This window comes from Felis catus, chromosome A2, assembly GCF_018350175.1.
Source record: "Felis catus isolate Fca126 chromosome A2, F.catus_Fca126_mat1.0, whole genome shotgun sequence".
NCBI classification, from domain to species: Eukaryota; Metazoa; Chordata; class Mammalia; order Carnivora; family Felidae; genus Felis; species Felis catus.
Window position 1 is genome coordinate 159,309,567 of NC_058369.1, and position 16,879 is coordinate 159,326,445.

Sequence of the window (16,879 nt, forward strand, 5' to 3'; positions counted from 1 at the left end):
TAAAGGTATGGTAGGTCTCTAAAATAGGGCCGAGTAATCTCTGCCTCTTGATACTCATGCCATTCTGGAGTCTCCTCCCCTTACCGTGAGCAGTTCTCATGACTCACTTTTAATGATGGCGTACAAAAGAAATGGCAGATGTCAATTCTCAGATCAGATCTTAAAAAGATTGAAGCTTTCGTCATGGGCACCCTCATTTACTCTTTACCCTCTTCGGGCTCTTGCACTGAGGGGAAGAAACGGGCCACATGGCAAGGAACTGATGTGTTCAGTCAAAAGCCAGTGAGGACGTGAGACCTGCCAAGAGCCACGAAGGTGAACCTGGAAGTGGATCATTCCCCAGTTGAACCTTCTGATGACTTTATCCCTGGCTGACCCCTTGGTTACAGTCTCTTGGTTACAAGAGAGATCTGGAGTCAGAGCCACCTGCTTAGCCATTACGAGGATCCTAACCCACAGTAACTACGAGAAAAGAACTGTTTGTTACTTCAAAGTGCTAACTTTGGGAGTAATTTGTCACAGGGGTATAGAAAAACAAAAAAGAAGCGACATGAATATGAATGATTGATTCAAATTTACAGAAAAGAATATGGTAGTGATGATAATTTGAATATTTAAAACATATAGGAGATCCTTGTTGGAGAAGCTAAATTTACTACCTAATCTTGTTGAAACTGTGGGCGACCTTCAAAATCGACAACATCCCACAGTTTTTCTTAATGCATTCATTCTGTATAATAACTATTAAAAGGTTTGGTCACAAAATTGACTACAAATTTGTGAGCAATACTTTGTATTGCTTGCCCCTACTCTGTCATAACAAATTTCTTGCTGTTGACAGGCCATCTGTCAGTTTATGAATTCAAGAATGGCCTAACTATAACCATGAAATAAATTAATATACACATTAAAAAGAATATAGAATAGGGGCGCCTGGGTGGCTCAGTCGGTTGAGCGGCCAACTTCTGCCCGGGTCATGATCTCGCGGTCTGGGAGTTCGAGCCCCGCGTCGGGCTCTGTGCTGACAGCTCAGAGCCTGGAGCCTGTTTCGGATTCTGTGTCTCCCTCTCTCTGACCCTCCCCCGTTCATGCTTTGTCTCTCTCTGTCTCAAAAATAAATAAACGCTAAAAAAAAAAATTAAAAAAAAAAAAAAGAATATAGAATAGAATGATAGGTAGGCAGGCAGATAGACATATAGGTAATAGAACTATTAAGATAAACCTCAAAATGTCTTCTCTACTTGGAAAGAATACAGTCATAGACCATGAATATTCCCAGTTGTAGAGAAAACTAAATCTTCAACGAAACATTCTCTTCTTCCTTCTAGGCACTCAGCCACGTTATTTCTCTGGCTTCCTCTGAAATTAGGAGTGCTCGTGTGAAGAGCTTTGGGTGATGATGTGTTCTACCTTCAGGCCTGCCTAGTGTAGACATGTGATTCTACATGTCCTTTTCTGTTTCTGAGTTCCTGGCATGCAGACAACCCCCGGAAGAAATTGTGACAGCTGTGAATTGAAAATGGCCTGGTCACATTATGGAAGAAATTACTGAATTACTGCTCGGATGAGCACCCCCCCCACCAGGAACACCTCATCGGAGCAGAACTTGAGCACTAAATACAATTTCTAAGTTATATTACTGTGAGTGTTGTTTTTTGATTGTTTGGTTTTTTTTTTTTTTTTTCTTTTTTAGATTTACCCATGATAGCAGCCAGTATTTCTTGTTACTATACTTACCAGGTAAAGGGTCTTTGTGTGCTTCTTCAGGGGAAAACATTGATGTCAACAAGAATATTGAGTGGATTCTGCCTATAAAGAGTGTACTGAGAGGGTAAGAGCAAAAATTCCTGCACTGAGTGTGAACCCAGGCTGGACCACTCAATAGCTGTGCCATCGTGAGCAATTTGTCTGCAGTCTCTCCCCATGTACAAAATGGAGTTAACCACGTTGCTAACTTTCATCATTGCTGACGGGAGTGTGCGAAGACACGTAAAGCACATAGAATAGCAAGGGGCACACGTGTAACAATCTAATACTCTAAATACTCCCCCCCCTCCTTATCCACCTCCCTCTCCTTTTTCTTATTCTTCCTAAACCTCTTCTTTGATGAACAAAGTCAGGTCACAGTTTGTGGGATCAAGACCCGTGATGGGCTCTGCGCTAACAGCACGGAGCCTGCTTGGGATTTTTTCTCTCCCTCTCTCTCTCTACCCATTCCCCGCTAGCGCACACACGCTGTCTCTTTCTCAAAAATAGATTAAAAAACTTTAAAAAACTCACTTGAGCTTATAAAATATTTCTTTTTATCTATATGTGTGTGTATAAATGTATGCACATTATGTATATATGCATGTATGTATTTTTTCGAAACTATGTTATAATCCTACTGTGTCTGTTTTGGAGTAAGACTTTTTTGAAAATGTTGAGATTACAGATCCAGGCAATTAGAACCCAGAGTCATCACACTGATCTTAAGAAAGCTACACTTGTGATATTTGAACATGACGAAGGCAACATTTTATTATTTATAGTATGATAAAAACAACAAAAACAAAAAACAATAATAGCAAAAATGCCATGTGTTTAGTTATGGTTCTAAGGGCTGTATATACAATAACTCATTTGATCCTTATAAAAATTCTATGCGGTATAAGCTACATTATCTCTATTTGACATGTGAGAAAATTCAATTGTAATGATGAGGCTAGATAGATTTCCTAAAGTCATATATTCGATATGTGAAAGATCTTGGATCCAAACCAAGGAAATGTTGCTCAAAAGTCAGTGGTCTTAATGGATGCCCTACACCACTGAGGATATATGAATTGTCACAGCTAGATGTTTAGCTTTAAGAGTTTTAGGTTTTCCTCTATAAGGAAAAATTAATAGGATTCATTCTTTGAACTAATTTTAAAAACTATTCCATAGTTATCATTTCTTTGAACTAATTTTAAAAACTATTTCCCCAGAGGTGTCAGAGTCCACATAGGAACACAATTTTGTCAACTGGAGAGAGAGGTAGGACTTGTGACTATGCAGCAGATTTGTTCACTGAAAAGTTAGCTGAGTTCAAAGGATCAGTTCTCTGACCTTACGAGCCTTGTGTTCAAACCAGCTGAAAATCTAGTCCAAGGATCAGCTTAGACTGAGCACTGTAGCATGAAATGAAATGCAAAGGACACTTCCTAAGCAAATTTCATGATGAATGGCAGTACACTGCATTTTAGGGAAATTTCTAGTAAGACATGCATGGATCAATGCTAGGTCAAGTCTTGTTCAACAGCATTTATAATTAGCTGGGACAGGAAGTAATGGTTAGATTAACGACTCTTACAGGTGGTGTTAATTTGAGAAGTAAAACAAGCCTCTAGATATCGATATGTCATTGTATATAGAAACTAAAAAGATGATGATGATAGATAGATCAATTGATCGATCAATCTAGATAAATAGATATTGCCCGGTAGTATGGAAAACTATTCTGACTCTGATGATATTTGGTTTTCTAAATAAGCTCAACATACTCAATGTACATAATTTAATACTTACATGATGATTCAGTTTCTTTATAAATGTGACTCATGGTAATGGTTGAGGTAATTTAATGACATGCTTAAGACTGTTTGAATACAATTCTTGCCTCTGATTCTAGAAAAGCCACATTTAAAGTTAATTGACTACTCTTACGGTTTATAATTCCTTTACCTTCAGGATCTTTGCTGTCACTTATGGTTCTTTTATCTCTTAACTGTCTCTCAGATCCATTATAATTTGTTATAGCTGTGTACATTTTTATGTTCAGGCTTATGAGAATTGTATACAAATAGTCTTGGAATGAGGATCTAATGATTGTTAGTCTCATGAGTAAGATAATGGAACACTGTGACATATATTTATTAGACTTCTCTATTCTCCTTAGTTGAGGTTTCTAGACATGATTTCCTGACAGGTGAAGTGATCTTAAGGTTTCAGACGTCATGTTTTGCCTTGCACATTCACGCTTTTATACCCCCATGACATCACTTCATAGATTCATTTGGTAGAATCTATTTGCAAGGCTGAAATATTATGGAAAACTATTTGAAGATAAATTGGAAGAAAGAAGGAAAATTAACGTCAGTATAAGTATAGTTTCTCCCCCAAAAATGCTTTTACAATATATCCTTTCAAGTCCTCCTGTATAAATCCTCGTGCCCCCCAGCAACTATTCCCAACTATTCTTCTCTTGCTTTCTGTATTCATGTTGACTATGGCCCATAATAAGCATGATAAACTGGAAAGTTAAAAAGAAAACAGTGCTTATCTGAGGCCTCCTAACAAATTGCAACTACTTAGCTCCCAAGATGCACATGAGCTCTTGCAACATTTTAAAGTACCACACAAATTGTCTTTAAAACTTTTTTCACCGAGTACTGGACCTTGCTTCAGATTACTGAATAATATTAACATCTTAATTCTACTTTCTCTGAATTATCTTCCTCCCCTGGCACCTGGGCGGCTCAGTCGGTGAAGCATCCAACTTCCGCTCAGGTCATGATCTCTTGCTACATGGGTTCGAGCCCGACGTCGGGCTCTGTGCTGACAGCTCAGAGCCTGGAGCCTGCTTCACATTCTGTCTCCCTCTCTCCCTGCCCCTCCCCCACTCGCACTCTGTATCTCTCTGTCTCAAAAATAAATTAACGTTAAAAAAAAATAAATTAAAAAATTACCTTCCTCCCCAATGTGGACATGACATAAGCTGTTTAGATATATTAATTAAGGCATATTGTCTAGATCAATTTACAGTTACAAAATGATATATTTCTGATATAAAAATACTGATGAATTAGTCAAATAAAGTTAACAAGGAGGTGAAGAAAAACAATAATCATTACATAAATTAACTAATAATCTGAGACCCAATTACTTGCTCTTTTAAATTTCACAAGCAACTTATTTTATTTAAAAAAAAATTACATTCATCCATTTTTTGAGAGACAGAGCATGAGTGGAAGAGGGACAGAGAGACAAGGAGACACGGAATCCAAAGCAGGCTCCAGGCTCTGAACTGACAGCACAGAACCCGACACGGGGTTCGAACTCACGGACCGTGAGATCGTGACCCGAGCCGAAGCTGGACACTTAACTGACTGAGCCACCCAGGTGCCCCTAAATTTCACAAAAATATTTTAATTCAGCATTCTGAAAATTTTTAGCACCATTTATTTTCCTCAAAGTGGTTGAGGAAAATTAAACGTGTCCTAATCATTGGGATAGGTGACCCAAATGATGAATTTGCTGTTACCAGTGTGAAATAATCCTGTCATTGGTATAATAGTGCACACTTTAGAATTCTTGTGATTGTTAATTATCGCATTCTAGCAAATAAGATAGACCTACTTGAGGATTACATTTCTGCAATTATCCCTTCATTCTTCTGTATTATCTCTTTACTACCTGTATGAATATCTAAACCTACTATAATATCCTCATCTTTAATAATTAAATAACAGATTCTATTTCTGTTCAGCCACTACTCTATTTGCTGCAATTTGGTCTCATTTTAGTGCTAATATTGTTTTCCTTCTAGCACTCTTGTTTTTTAAACAACGCCAACAGAGGCTTCTCAATTGTGTGAGTATTTCCAAATAACCCATTTGGGGTGGGTTGATCTATTATTGATCCTGCTTCTTTGTTTACTTACATTATTAATTTTTAATTTTAGCTGGATTGTTTCCTGCTACTACTTTTGACTTTTTCGGCTGCTTCATTTCTAGCTAAATAATACAGAGGGTGTTTAGCCTTTTCCCTTTCCTATTCAAAGTATTGGCTACTCTAGTTTTTCTGCTATAGCTTTGTCTCACAAGCTTTGATGCATAATATTTGTGTTACCTTCCAAGACATTTCTCATTCCTATAATATTTCTTCTTCTCTTGTTTGCACAAGTTAATTACTATTGCATTTTATACTTTCCAAGTGTGTTATGCTTTTAGGGGGCTGTTATTATTCATTCCTCACTTCATTTTTATTTTGGTCAAAGATGTGATTTCTAATGATAGCGATCAATGGTAAAAATCTTTAGAACTATTTCGGACTCTGGGGGCGCCAGGGTGGCTCGGTCGGTTAAGCGTCCGACTTCAGCTCAGGTCATGATCTCATGGTTGGTGAGTTCAAGCCCCACGTCCAGCTCTGTGCTGACAGCTCAGAGCCTGGAGCCTGCTTCTGATTCTGTGTCTCCCTCCCTCTCTCTCTGCCCATCCCTTGCACGCGCTCTGTCCCTTTGTCTCTCAAAAATAATAAGTAAACATTAAAATTTTTTTAAAAAAAGAAATATTTCTGACTCTGGCTTTACAATCAAGTGTAGGTTCTCTTTGGTTGTTTATAATATTTCAATAGTGCTTGAAAACTTTTTTTTTCCATTTGTAATACAAAACTATAAAAGTATACATATATTAGACCAAAGTTATTTTGTTCTCACATTTTATGCTTTTATAATTCCTTTTCCTTTGTTCTATCCCTGAAAGCTTGTTTTGAACTATCACTATGATGGGATATTTTTATTTCATCTTTAATAATTCTGTCAACTTTTGTCTCAGATGCCTTCAGGTTATATTATTGTTGGTTATCTGTTATTTTCCATTATTGCACCTTCCTACAAAATTCCTCTCAATCTAGAAATGCATTGTGTTTCCCAGTTTTTTCTTGTGTCGTGTTTTGTTTTTAATCCATAAACCATATTTCTTCTGGTTAATAGTTGCCTATTATGTCATTTTTCCATCCTTTTATTTCAAAATTTCTGTGTCCTTATTACTTCATTTTGGTAGAAGCCCAGAGCTAGCTTTGTTTTTATTTCTAATTCCATCTATCTCAAACTTTTAATTGGAAAGTTGAGTACATTTTCACTCACTATGATTAATCATGTATTGGGGATTATTTCTACTATTCTGCTTTACTTTGGCTTAAGTGTTTTCATATTGCCCAATTTCAAAATTCTTTTCTATTTTAGAAGTTATGTTTATTCTTTTTATGTTTAGCCTTTAAAGTTTACTATTCAAACTTAATAGTATCCAAAAGGAACATCTTTCCCCTCTGCTTAACATTACAAAGTCCTAGGAAGACTCAAAATCAGATCACAATCCTCACCAATTATATGTTACAACCTCTCAGAATTTTAGTTCTATATTATTCTTTAACCTCTGCAGTTAGAAAATAGCACACAGTTATTTACAATTATTAACGTTCACTGATTTCTTTACTGGGTTGTTTCTAATTTTTCCTTTACCTTGTCATTTTATGTTTTAATTTATTTTTCATTTCTAGAAGCCCTTTATGGATTCTTTTCAAATCTTCCCCGCCTTTTCTTTGTAGTCTCGTTCTCCACTAATATTTGTGATATACATATATTTTTTAATCAATAAACAAACACTTAAAATACATTCTCAGTTTGAAGAGTTACACTCCCAAGGGTACTCTGAATTTAGCCACAAGTAGTCAAGCAACAAAGTAACAAGTAGGCAAGCCCAATAGGGTCTCAGTCAAGTTTCTTTTTGTTTCTCGCTGCAGAGGACCTAGCATCCATTCCCATAAGACATAGCCATTTGGCACTCTGACTTTCATGTCAACACTTGGCAAGCCTTAGGCATTAATCTCCTTTCTCCATGCTTCCAAGCCTCCTTTCTCAAAAAAAAAAAAAAAAAAAAACAAAAACAAAAAACAAACAAACAAACAAACAAAAAAAACAAAAAACACACACACACATCAGTAGGGGCAGGAGAAGGCCTGTCCAAACTATATGCCTTTTATTTCCTAATCTTGCCTTATTACATTCAGTAGGACTTCCAGCACTATATAAAATAACAGCAGAAACAACGGATATCTTTGCTTTGTGCCCAATCTTAGGGCTAGGGCAGATAAACTTTAGTTGAGGCTTGTTTTTTTAAATTTTGTTTTGTTTATCTTACCCACATTGGAGTTTCTGAAATGCTAACTTCTTTAGCTTCAGGTGTGGGTCCACTGGGGTCCATGTGTGTCTATATGAGGCCAAATGAAAACCCAGGGAACTGGTACCATGTACCAGCTCTGTGGCTCCTGATATCTCTCACCAGGCTGCCTTCTTGTCCCTACCTGTCAGTATTCTAGTATTTGTTTTATATATAATTTTCAGGGATATTTAACTAACTGCACTTAGGAGGAAGAACGGGGGAACTGTGTCTAATTTCGCTTCCCTGCTTTTCATATTTTAACTCATAACACAGCCTCCGACATCACGGTGCTACGGTTTTAGCTGCCTTGCTTAAGCTGAGAAGTCCTGGCCAACTTTCTACATGTAGAATATTCTGCTATTGTGCGCGGCCAGTGAAGAGTTCATCCTGATTAGCATCACGGTCAGAGGAGTTTTTAACTTCCTATCCCTTACCACTAGGCCAATAGATGCCATGATTCTTCCTAACAACATTAAACAAACAATCTGATCCCTAGCTGCAGGTGTTCACAGGATTGTAGCTGCGTGAGCATTTCACACCCAGCATATCTACATTATCATATCTTAACCAAATAGTCTCAATTTGCACACGTATGTCAAGAACATAGATGTCAAGAACATAGATTCAACTTGGAACAATATATAATGCTTCCAGAGGATAGGGGAAAATGTGAAAATGTCTCCTCTGTTTGCCAAATTGGAATGACCAAGATACCGTTAATTTATTTCAACCTACTTCTCACTGACATGGAATCTGGCAGGAGAATTCCTGTCTTGTGACTCCCTAACAGTTGGTTTTATTGCAAAGTAAGCGTTCCTTAATTCCTGGGATCAACAAGGCTAGTATTAGAGCATTGTATTTTTTTCCAGGATTTTAATAACCACAGCTGTGCTTACTCATGGGCAGAGAAAGGGTAGAAGGAGAGAAATTTCCTAGGATTTGTGTGATCATCAAAAATACCGTTCCTGAGGGTCACCACAATCCTAAAAGCCATCTATTCATATTCTGCAGATAAACTGCATGATTAGCAAGATGTCTAGCTCAATGACTCAGAAATAATATTCAGAGAAAATTAAATAGCTGACTGATGTAGATACTGAACAAATTACTGGTATACAGATATTTGAATTTGTTAAAGTATGCTAGAAATCTTCAGAATACAATTAGAGATGTAACAAAGTAATACATTTTTTGAAAGCCTACTTCAAAATTGTTATGAATTTATATTATTTTCCATGCTTAATTAGACTAATAGAGAAAATAATTCAAAAGGTACTGTTGCAACTAGATGACAAATTTCAGATATATTGCTATAGTGAATCTCTTTAAATATCCTATATTCAAACAGCATTTTAGAGTGCTATGTGTCTTTTTTTTTAATTTATTTTTGAGAGAGAGAGAGAGGAGGCAGGGCAGAGAAAGAGGGAGAGGGAGGGTCCCAAGCAGGCTCTTCACTGTGAGCACAGAGCCCGACATGGGGCTCGAACTCACGAACCATGGGGTCATGCCCTGAGCCAAAATCAACAGTCCTCTGGCTGCTTAACTGACTGAGCCCCCCAGGTGCCCCAGGAGTGCTACCTGTCTTCAGAGTGGGTCTTTCTTCATGGACTACACCACATCTTGGAATGAAAAACTTTCATCTCCAGGAATATAGGTATCTTTGCAGACTTGGTCACGTGTTATAAATAGTGCAAGAGTCGACAATTATATTTTCAGTTTTGTTTCTTTTTTTTTTAATTTTTTTAACGTTTATTTTATTTTTGAGACAAATAGAGAGACAGAGCATGAATGGGAGGGGCAGAGACAGAGAGAGACACAGAATCGGAAGCAGGCTCCAGGCTCTGAGCCATCAGCCCAGGGCCCAACGCGGGGCTCGAACTCACAGACCGTGAGATAGTGACCTGAGCTGAAGTCGGACGCTTAACCGACTGAGCCACCCAGGCGCCCCTCAGTTTTGTTTCTTAATGTGAACTATGCCCACTAAGCCATACATTTTCGTATTTATGATATTAATTTAAATTTCATATGTTGTACAAGACACAAAAAGTTCTAAATTTTGTAATAATGTCTTTCTTTTCAACGTGCTTGCCAGATTTTAATACAATTTTCTTTTATACCTACATGCGGATAAAGATTGCTCCTTAGTTACAATTTAAATACCTTGTCTTTTCTGGAAGTAACTGAAATAATAACAAAAATGGGAATAATTAAGCAGCAGATGTTCACAAAGCATAAAAAAAAGTATAATAGCTTTGTTTGATCCAAAGTGAATTTAAAAAACCCCTGAACAAGAAGGATTAATATCATTGGCTTGAGACAAAATACATCATGAAGTTATCACACAACCGGGTAGGTTTTTGACTCATTGACTAATACGAGTTTTCAACAACTTTTTGTGTTCAAGTTTCTTTGAAGCAAATACTGTTCCAAATTTGTTAGTGAGGCATAAATGAGTGACACATAAATGAATAGCAACTAGACTTAGAAACTTCTCTTTTTCATCTCTTTACTCTTATAAATATCTACATAAGTGAAATTACCATTCTCTTTTGCTGAAAAATGCAGTCAGAATACCTTTTTCTTTCTGTCTCTCTGCCTCCCCCCCCCTTTCTTGCCTGAGAAACAAAAACAGAACTCATATACTCTTATCAAAGTACAAGACCCCACTGTAATTGCTCACTGTAAAAAGTTCAGCATAATGTAACCCAATTACATAACTTATGAACTTGATATGCATAATACCTCTATGGCAGGAATATTTTTTTTTCTTAAGTAATTGCCGTAGATCAAATGTCTGCTGCCTCTTAAATTCACGTATTAAAGTCCTATTCCCCAATCCCCAGTGTGGTGGAACTTGGAGGTGGGGCTTTGGTAGGAAATCAGGTTTAGATAAGGTCATGAGGGCGGAGCCCCATGATGGCATTAGTGTCCTTATAAGAAGAGGAAGAGACCAGAGCCCTCTCTCCATCCCTCAGGTATAGATAGAGACCGGGAAGAAGCCTGTCTACAAATTAGGATGAGAGTTCCCACTAAACACCAACTCTGCTGGCACCTTGATCTGGACTTCCTAGCCTTCAAAAATGTGTGAAGTAAATGTTTATTGTTGAAGCCGCACAGTATATGATATTTTGTAACAGCCCAAATTGACTAAGACAGTAACAATATTAGGACTTTCCAGAGAAATAGAACCATCAGGGGATGCGTATACAAGCCTTCCTCAACTTACCATGGGACTACTTCCCAATAAATCCATTGTAAGCTGAAAATAAAGTATGTTGAAAATGCATTTAATACACCTAACCTATCGAACATCATAGGTTAGCCTCGCCCACCTTAAACTTGCTTAGAACACTTACATTAGCCTATAGTTGGGCAAAATTATCTCACACAAAGCCTGTTTTATAATAACGTATTGACTATCTCATATAACTTATTGAATACAGTACTGAACGTGAAAACCAAAATGTTCGTGTGGGTACAGAATGGTTGCAAACTTATCAGCTGTTGCCCCTTCTGACCCTGCGGCTGACTGGGAGCTGCAGCTTGCTATCGCTGCCTCACTTCACGAGAAATTATCCTACCACATATTTCTAGCCTAGGAAAAGACCAAAATTCAAAGTTAAAAGTGCGATTCCCCCTAAATGGTCTATTTCTTTCACACCATTTTCAAGTTGAAACAGCCTAAGTGGAACCATCACAAATCGGGGGTCATCTGTAGGCATATACAAAGAGAGAGAGAGAGAGAGAGAGAGAGAGAGAGAGAGAGAGAGATTATAAGGAATTGACTTACGTGATTTTGGAGGCTAAGGTGTCTCACCATCTGCCACCTGCAAACTGGAGACCCAGGAAAGCCAGTAGTATAGTTCCAGTCCAAATTCAAATTCAAAGGCCTGCGGATCAGGAAAATCAATGGGATCAGTTCCAGTCGGCAGGCAGGAGAAGGCCAACGTCTAGCCAAAGCAGGCAGGCAGATACAGTCAATTTTCCCTTCTTTAAACTTCTTGTTCCATCAGGTCCTCAACAGACTGGATGATGCTCACCCACCTTGGGGAGGGCAATCTGCTTTTTTCAGCCGACGAATTCAAATGCTAATCTTAAATAGAAACATCCTTACAGACATATCCAGAAATGTGTGATACAAACATCTGGGCACCCTGTGGCCCTGTTAAGCTGACACACAAAATTAACCATTACAGTAATCCTTGTTACTTATAACGTCTAGAAGCCCTTTCCCCCATTCCTTCATTATGTTACATTTTTGTAAGGTCTTATATTCATTCATTCATTCATTCATTCATTCATTGGCTTTACTTTATTATGTTCAGATACCACGCCACATTCTGAGGAATGCAAGGTTGAACATGGAAGGCTTCCAGCTAGCGAACAGTTTGGGTCCAGTGGAGAAAAGAAAGTTATCAGGCCACTTTTATACAGTGTGATAACTGCTCTATTTATCTTTGAGCCCAAATTATAATAAAAACAAGCAGGCAAGACCAAGTGTTCCCGAGAACATCAGGGGTGTCTTACAGAGGAGGTAGTGTGGTAACTGGGTCTTACAGAATGAACACAATTTCACAAGAAAAGAAAGGACAAAGCAAGAAAAGGGAAGAGTCTATGATAAGGCACAGAGGTCTGAAGGGTCATGCTCTGGGTGTTAAGATGGGAGGATTCTATGCACTGAGGTTCATATCAAGATGCTACCAGAGACAAGAAAGAGATTATACTATGAATCCTCTGAGAAATTATCTTTCGTTATCTAGCGGCAACAACCACATCAACCACTTTCTTCTGAAATTCTCTCTATAAATGCCTCTTCTCTCTACCACTTGGAGATTTAGGAGAGTAAATAAGTGTGGTCATTCTGTGAAATGCTTTCATTAGTCTCATCCTCCAATGGTACTGTAATTCCTTCAGGTTGACCATATTACTTGGGATTGGTATTGTAGATAAATATGATTTCTCAGAAGGGCAGTAAAATGGACCATTAAAAACTTAGCACAAATTAGCTTTTTCAGTGTAATTGACTGCACACAGAGGGACCATAAGGGATTTGGGACATGACGCAGACCCATTTCAATGCAAATGAAAAGGAACAAAAGTGTGCAGATATGAGATGCTATTCAGTTAGGGCAGATCTCAGCAGAAAACCAAAATAGATTTTTTGGATAATCTAAGAGGCAGCATGAGACTTTTAATTATCAAAACACAGGAGGCTACTAAGGCAGTGATTGACAGGTCCTGAAACAAAATATGATGCAGTCAAAGGAGACCAGTTCCAAGCTCTTCCAGGTTTAAGAACTGGAGAGAAAGACAAATGGCCTTAATTTTAGTTTACTATCAGCCTAGCACACAAGAAGTGCAAAAGACTCACATAACGTTAAGCTTAATAGAGGTGGATGTGGCTCACTGCTGTTTTCCTTTATTCTTCATAAAAACATATTCAATTTTCTCTGATCTAAGCAGGCTTTACGGAACCCTTATCCACAGGTGAAAGAGCCCAGAAGTACAGACCCGTAGCTTTTGCTTTTTACGCCACCTTTGACTACATGCTTGGAGAGATACGGTAGTACTCAAGGGACCACACTATTTCCCATGTAAAGAAAAATTTACGAGGCCATAATTGCATAATCCCATTTTCTATTTTACTAAGTCACTTTATCAATTCAAGGTGCCCATGTGGCGACCCTGGCCATGGTCCACCACGGAGGTTGCATGCCTCCATCTATGTTTCTGCCTAAGGCTGTTCAGTCTATAGAAAAGAACAAATAGTTGAAAGAAATTCTTTTTCAACAAAAATTATTTTATTTAACTTCACTTACATTTAGATTTTTATATGGAAAGAAATTGTCCAATTTCTTACTCTATGGAACGTCACATAATTTGAGAGCGTTCTCTCTCTCTCCAAAATTAAAACTTAAAAAAAAAAAAAACTTTGAAGCATAAATAATATGGAATCCTAAAGACTCAGATTCAGAGACAGAGAGGTTTCTCTGATCCAGCGTTACTGGCCTATTCATTCTTAAGAAGTAATACAACCATTTCAAGAATACAGAATATTTTTTTTATTTCTAAAGTGTATATTTCTCTTTTAATCCTCATCTCCAATCCCATCCCCCTTGCTCCTATAAGTAACTCCTGCGATGTTATAAAGTGGGTTTTTAAAATCCAGCTACCATGTATTTATTTGGATGTAAATCTTTTTTTTTAATGTTTATTTATTTTGAGAGAGAGACAGAGAACATGAGCAGAGGAGGGACAGAGAGAGAGAGACACAGAATCCAAAGCAGGCTCATGGCTCTGAGCTGTCAGCACAGAGCCGGATGCGGGACTCGAACCGACAAACTGAGATCATGACCTGAGACAAAGTCAGACACTTAACCGACTAGCCACCCAGCACCACTGGATGTTAATCGTTGAATGATATTCTCCTCTGCTGTATGGGTGCTTTAATATACACATGTGCTGGGGCACCTGAGTAGTTCAGTCGATTAAGCTTACGACTCTTGGTTTCAGCACAGGTCATGATGTTGCAGTTTCCTGGGTTCCAGCCCCATGTTGGGCTCTGCGCTGGCAGCATGGACCGTGCTTGGGATTCTGTCTCCCTCTCTCTCTGCCCCTCCTCCACTTGCGCTATCTCTGTCTCTCTCAATAAACAAACAAAATTTTTAAAAATATATACACATATGCTATTATATTACAAATAAATATATTACACACATTTCAGTTTTGTTAAACTTTTATGCATTTGAGATCTACATAATTTGCTTTAAAAAATTTAAATATGTAACTGTTTTCTCCATAAAATTTTTGTGTTTATTTTAGATATTTTCCAAGACATGCTATAGATTTTATTGTTATTTGAGATGGTTTTCTATTTTTTCCTTATTTTTATTTTATTACTGATAGAAAGGAATGCTATTGATTTTTATGTGTAAACCTATATATTAAAAATAACATAGAATCCTCCCTGCTAATCTTTTTTTCTATTATTTCACTTTGCTTGCTTTATTTAATCCGGGATCTCCAACTTCTCATTAAACACGAGTGATGACAGGTAAGAAAGCAGCCTTATCTTCTTTTAGTAGTTAAAAGGAATTTGTCAACATGTCTACATCTAAAATGATCCTTGTAGTAGTGTTTTTATATTCCAACTTTACCAAGTTAAGAAGTCCCATTGTATTCTGACTTTTCTGGATTCATTTCTTTAATGATGAAGCAGAGTTGTATGCTCATAAGCTCACCTCCCACTTGAATTTTTTGCAATTGAATCTCTACCCCTTCCTCTAAATAACAGGGGGTAAACTTATTGTGTTTTATTTTTTACTTTTCCAGCTGGCTCTACTGCCTTTTCCTTTGTATTGTCCAATGACCAGCAATGATCTGACTAGGACTGTGTATAAGAGACGAAGAGTAACAATCTTAACACTTCACTTTTCCCTCCTATTCCCATTCCATGGTTCTTGGCCTTTTTCACCTCCAAGCCAATGTCCCTCCATACCAACCTCTGCAGATCCTCTCTCTTTCTCCCTGGCCAGTGCTCAAGTGAAGGAGTGACTTTGAAACAGCCATGAGTTTAGTCATGCACTGTGACTAGAAATTACAATCCATCCAGGAGGCTTATGAGGATTTAATTAAGCCTCCTTAATAGATTTTTAGTAGAGTGCTCTTTTTGCATTATTTTTGATATGTAAGTTTTTTTTCATTATGAACCATTTTAATTGTCCCTAAATCACATAAAACATTGATTACAGACTGAATTATTCATATACTTACTCTATCTATAAAGAAATAATTGAATATCTACATTATGTCAAATAATAGGCTAAATTTGAGGAAATAAATCAACAAAACCAACAGGGACCTTGTTTTCATGAAGCTGTTATTCTAATGAAGCACGAAGAGGAAAATCAATCAATCACATTAATATAAACTTGATATAAATATTCAGAAGCAAAGGAACATATATGTTACCATAGAACAAAGAGATTTTACTAGATATGCTACCATGGAAATCATTCTCTATGAAAATGATGATTAAGTATAAGCTTGATGGGTAAATAGAAATTAATTAGGCAACTGAGGTTGATTGATGGGGTGGGTAGAATAGCACATTCTAGCAGAAAAGAAAAAATAGGGGCAAAATACCTGCTTGGAAGAAATTAGTGTATTTGAAGAATGGGAAGTTCATTGTGGCTGATATAAAATGAGGTGGCTAAACCAAGATGAAGCTGGCAGGGAAGGACTTTGCAAACTTTATTCAGAACTTTAAAATCAATGAGACAACATTAAATGGTTTCTAAAAACTGGGAAATAGGATTGGATTTGCATTTTAGAAGATTACTCTGCCTACTTGTAAGTAATGGCTTTGAACTGAGTTCCTGTTAACAGGAGAGCCAAGGAGGGAGATCATTATAGTGGTCCATGAAGAGATGATGACCTAGAAACCATAGTGACAATGGTGATGAATACAAGTGGGTGGATTTGATAGACGTAATATAGGGAACCTAGGCGTGTATTGTTTGATTGTTTGCTTGTTGTTGGCTGTTTTTGAGAGAGTGAAGGATTGAGGATGACTTCTATTAACTGAATGTGTATGACCCCTCCCATCCAAATTTATTTGTGAAGCAGTAATCTCCAATGTGATGGTATTTGGAGGTTGGACCTTTGGAAGGTAATTATGTCCTGAGGGTGGAGCCCTCAGGATTGGAATTGGTGCCCCTGTAAGAACAGACTAGAGAGAGACGATCTCTCTTCCTTCCATGTGAAGAGACAACAAGATGGCCATCTGCAAACAGAAGGACCAGGAAGTGGGCTTTCATCATATACTTATTCTGCCAGCATCTTGATCTTGAACTTCCCAGCTTCTGGATCTGTGAGAAAAAAAATGTTTGTTGTTTCAGCCACCCAGTCTATGGTAT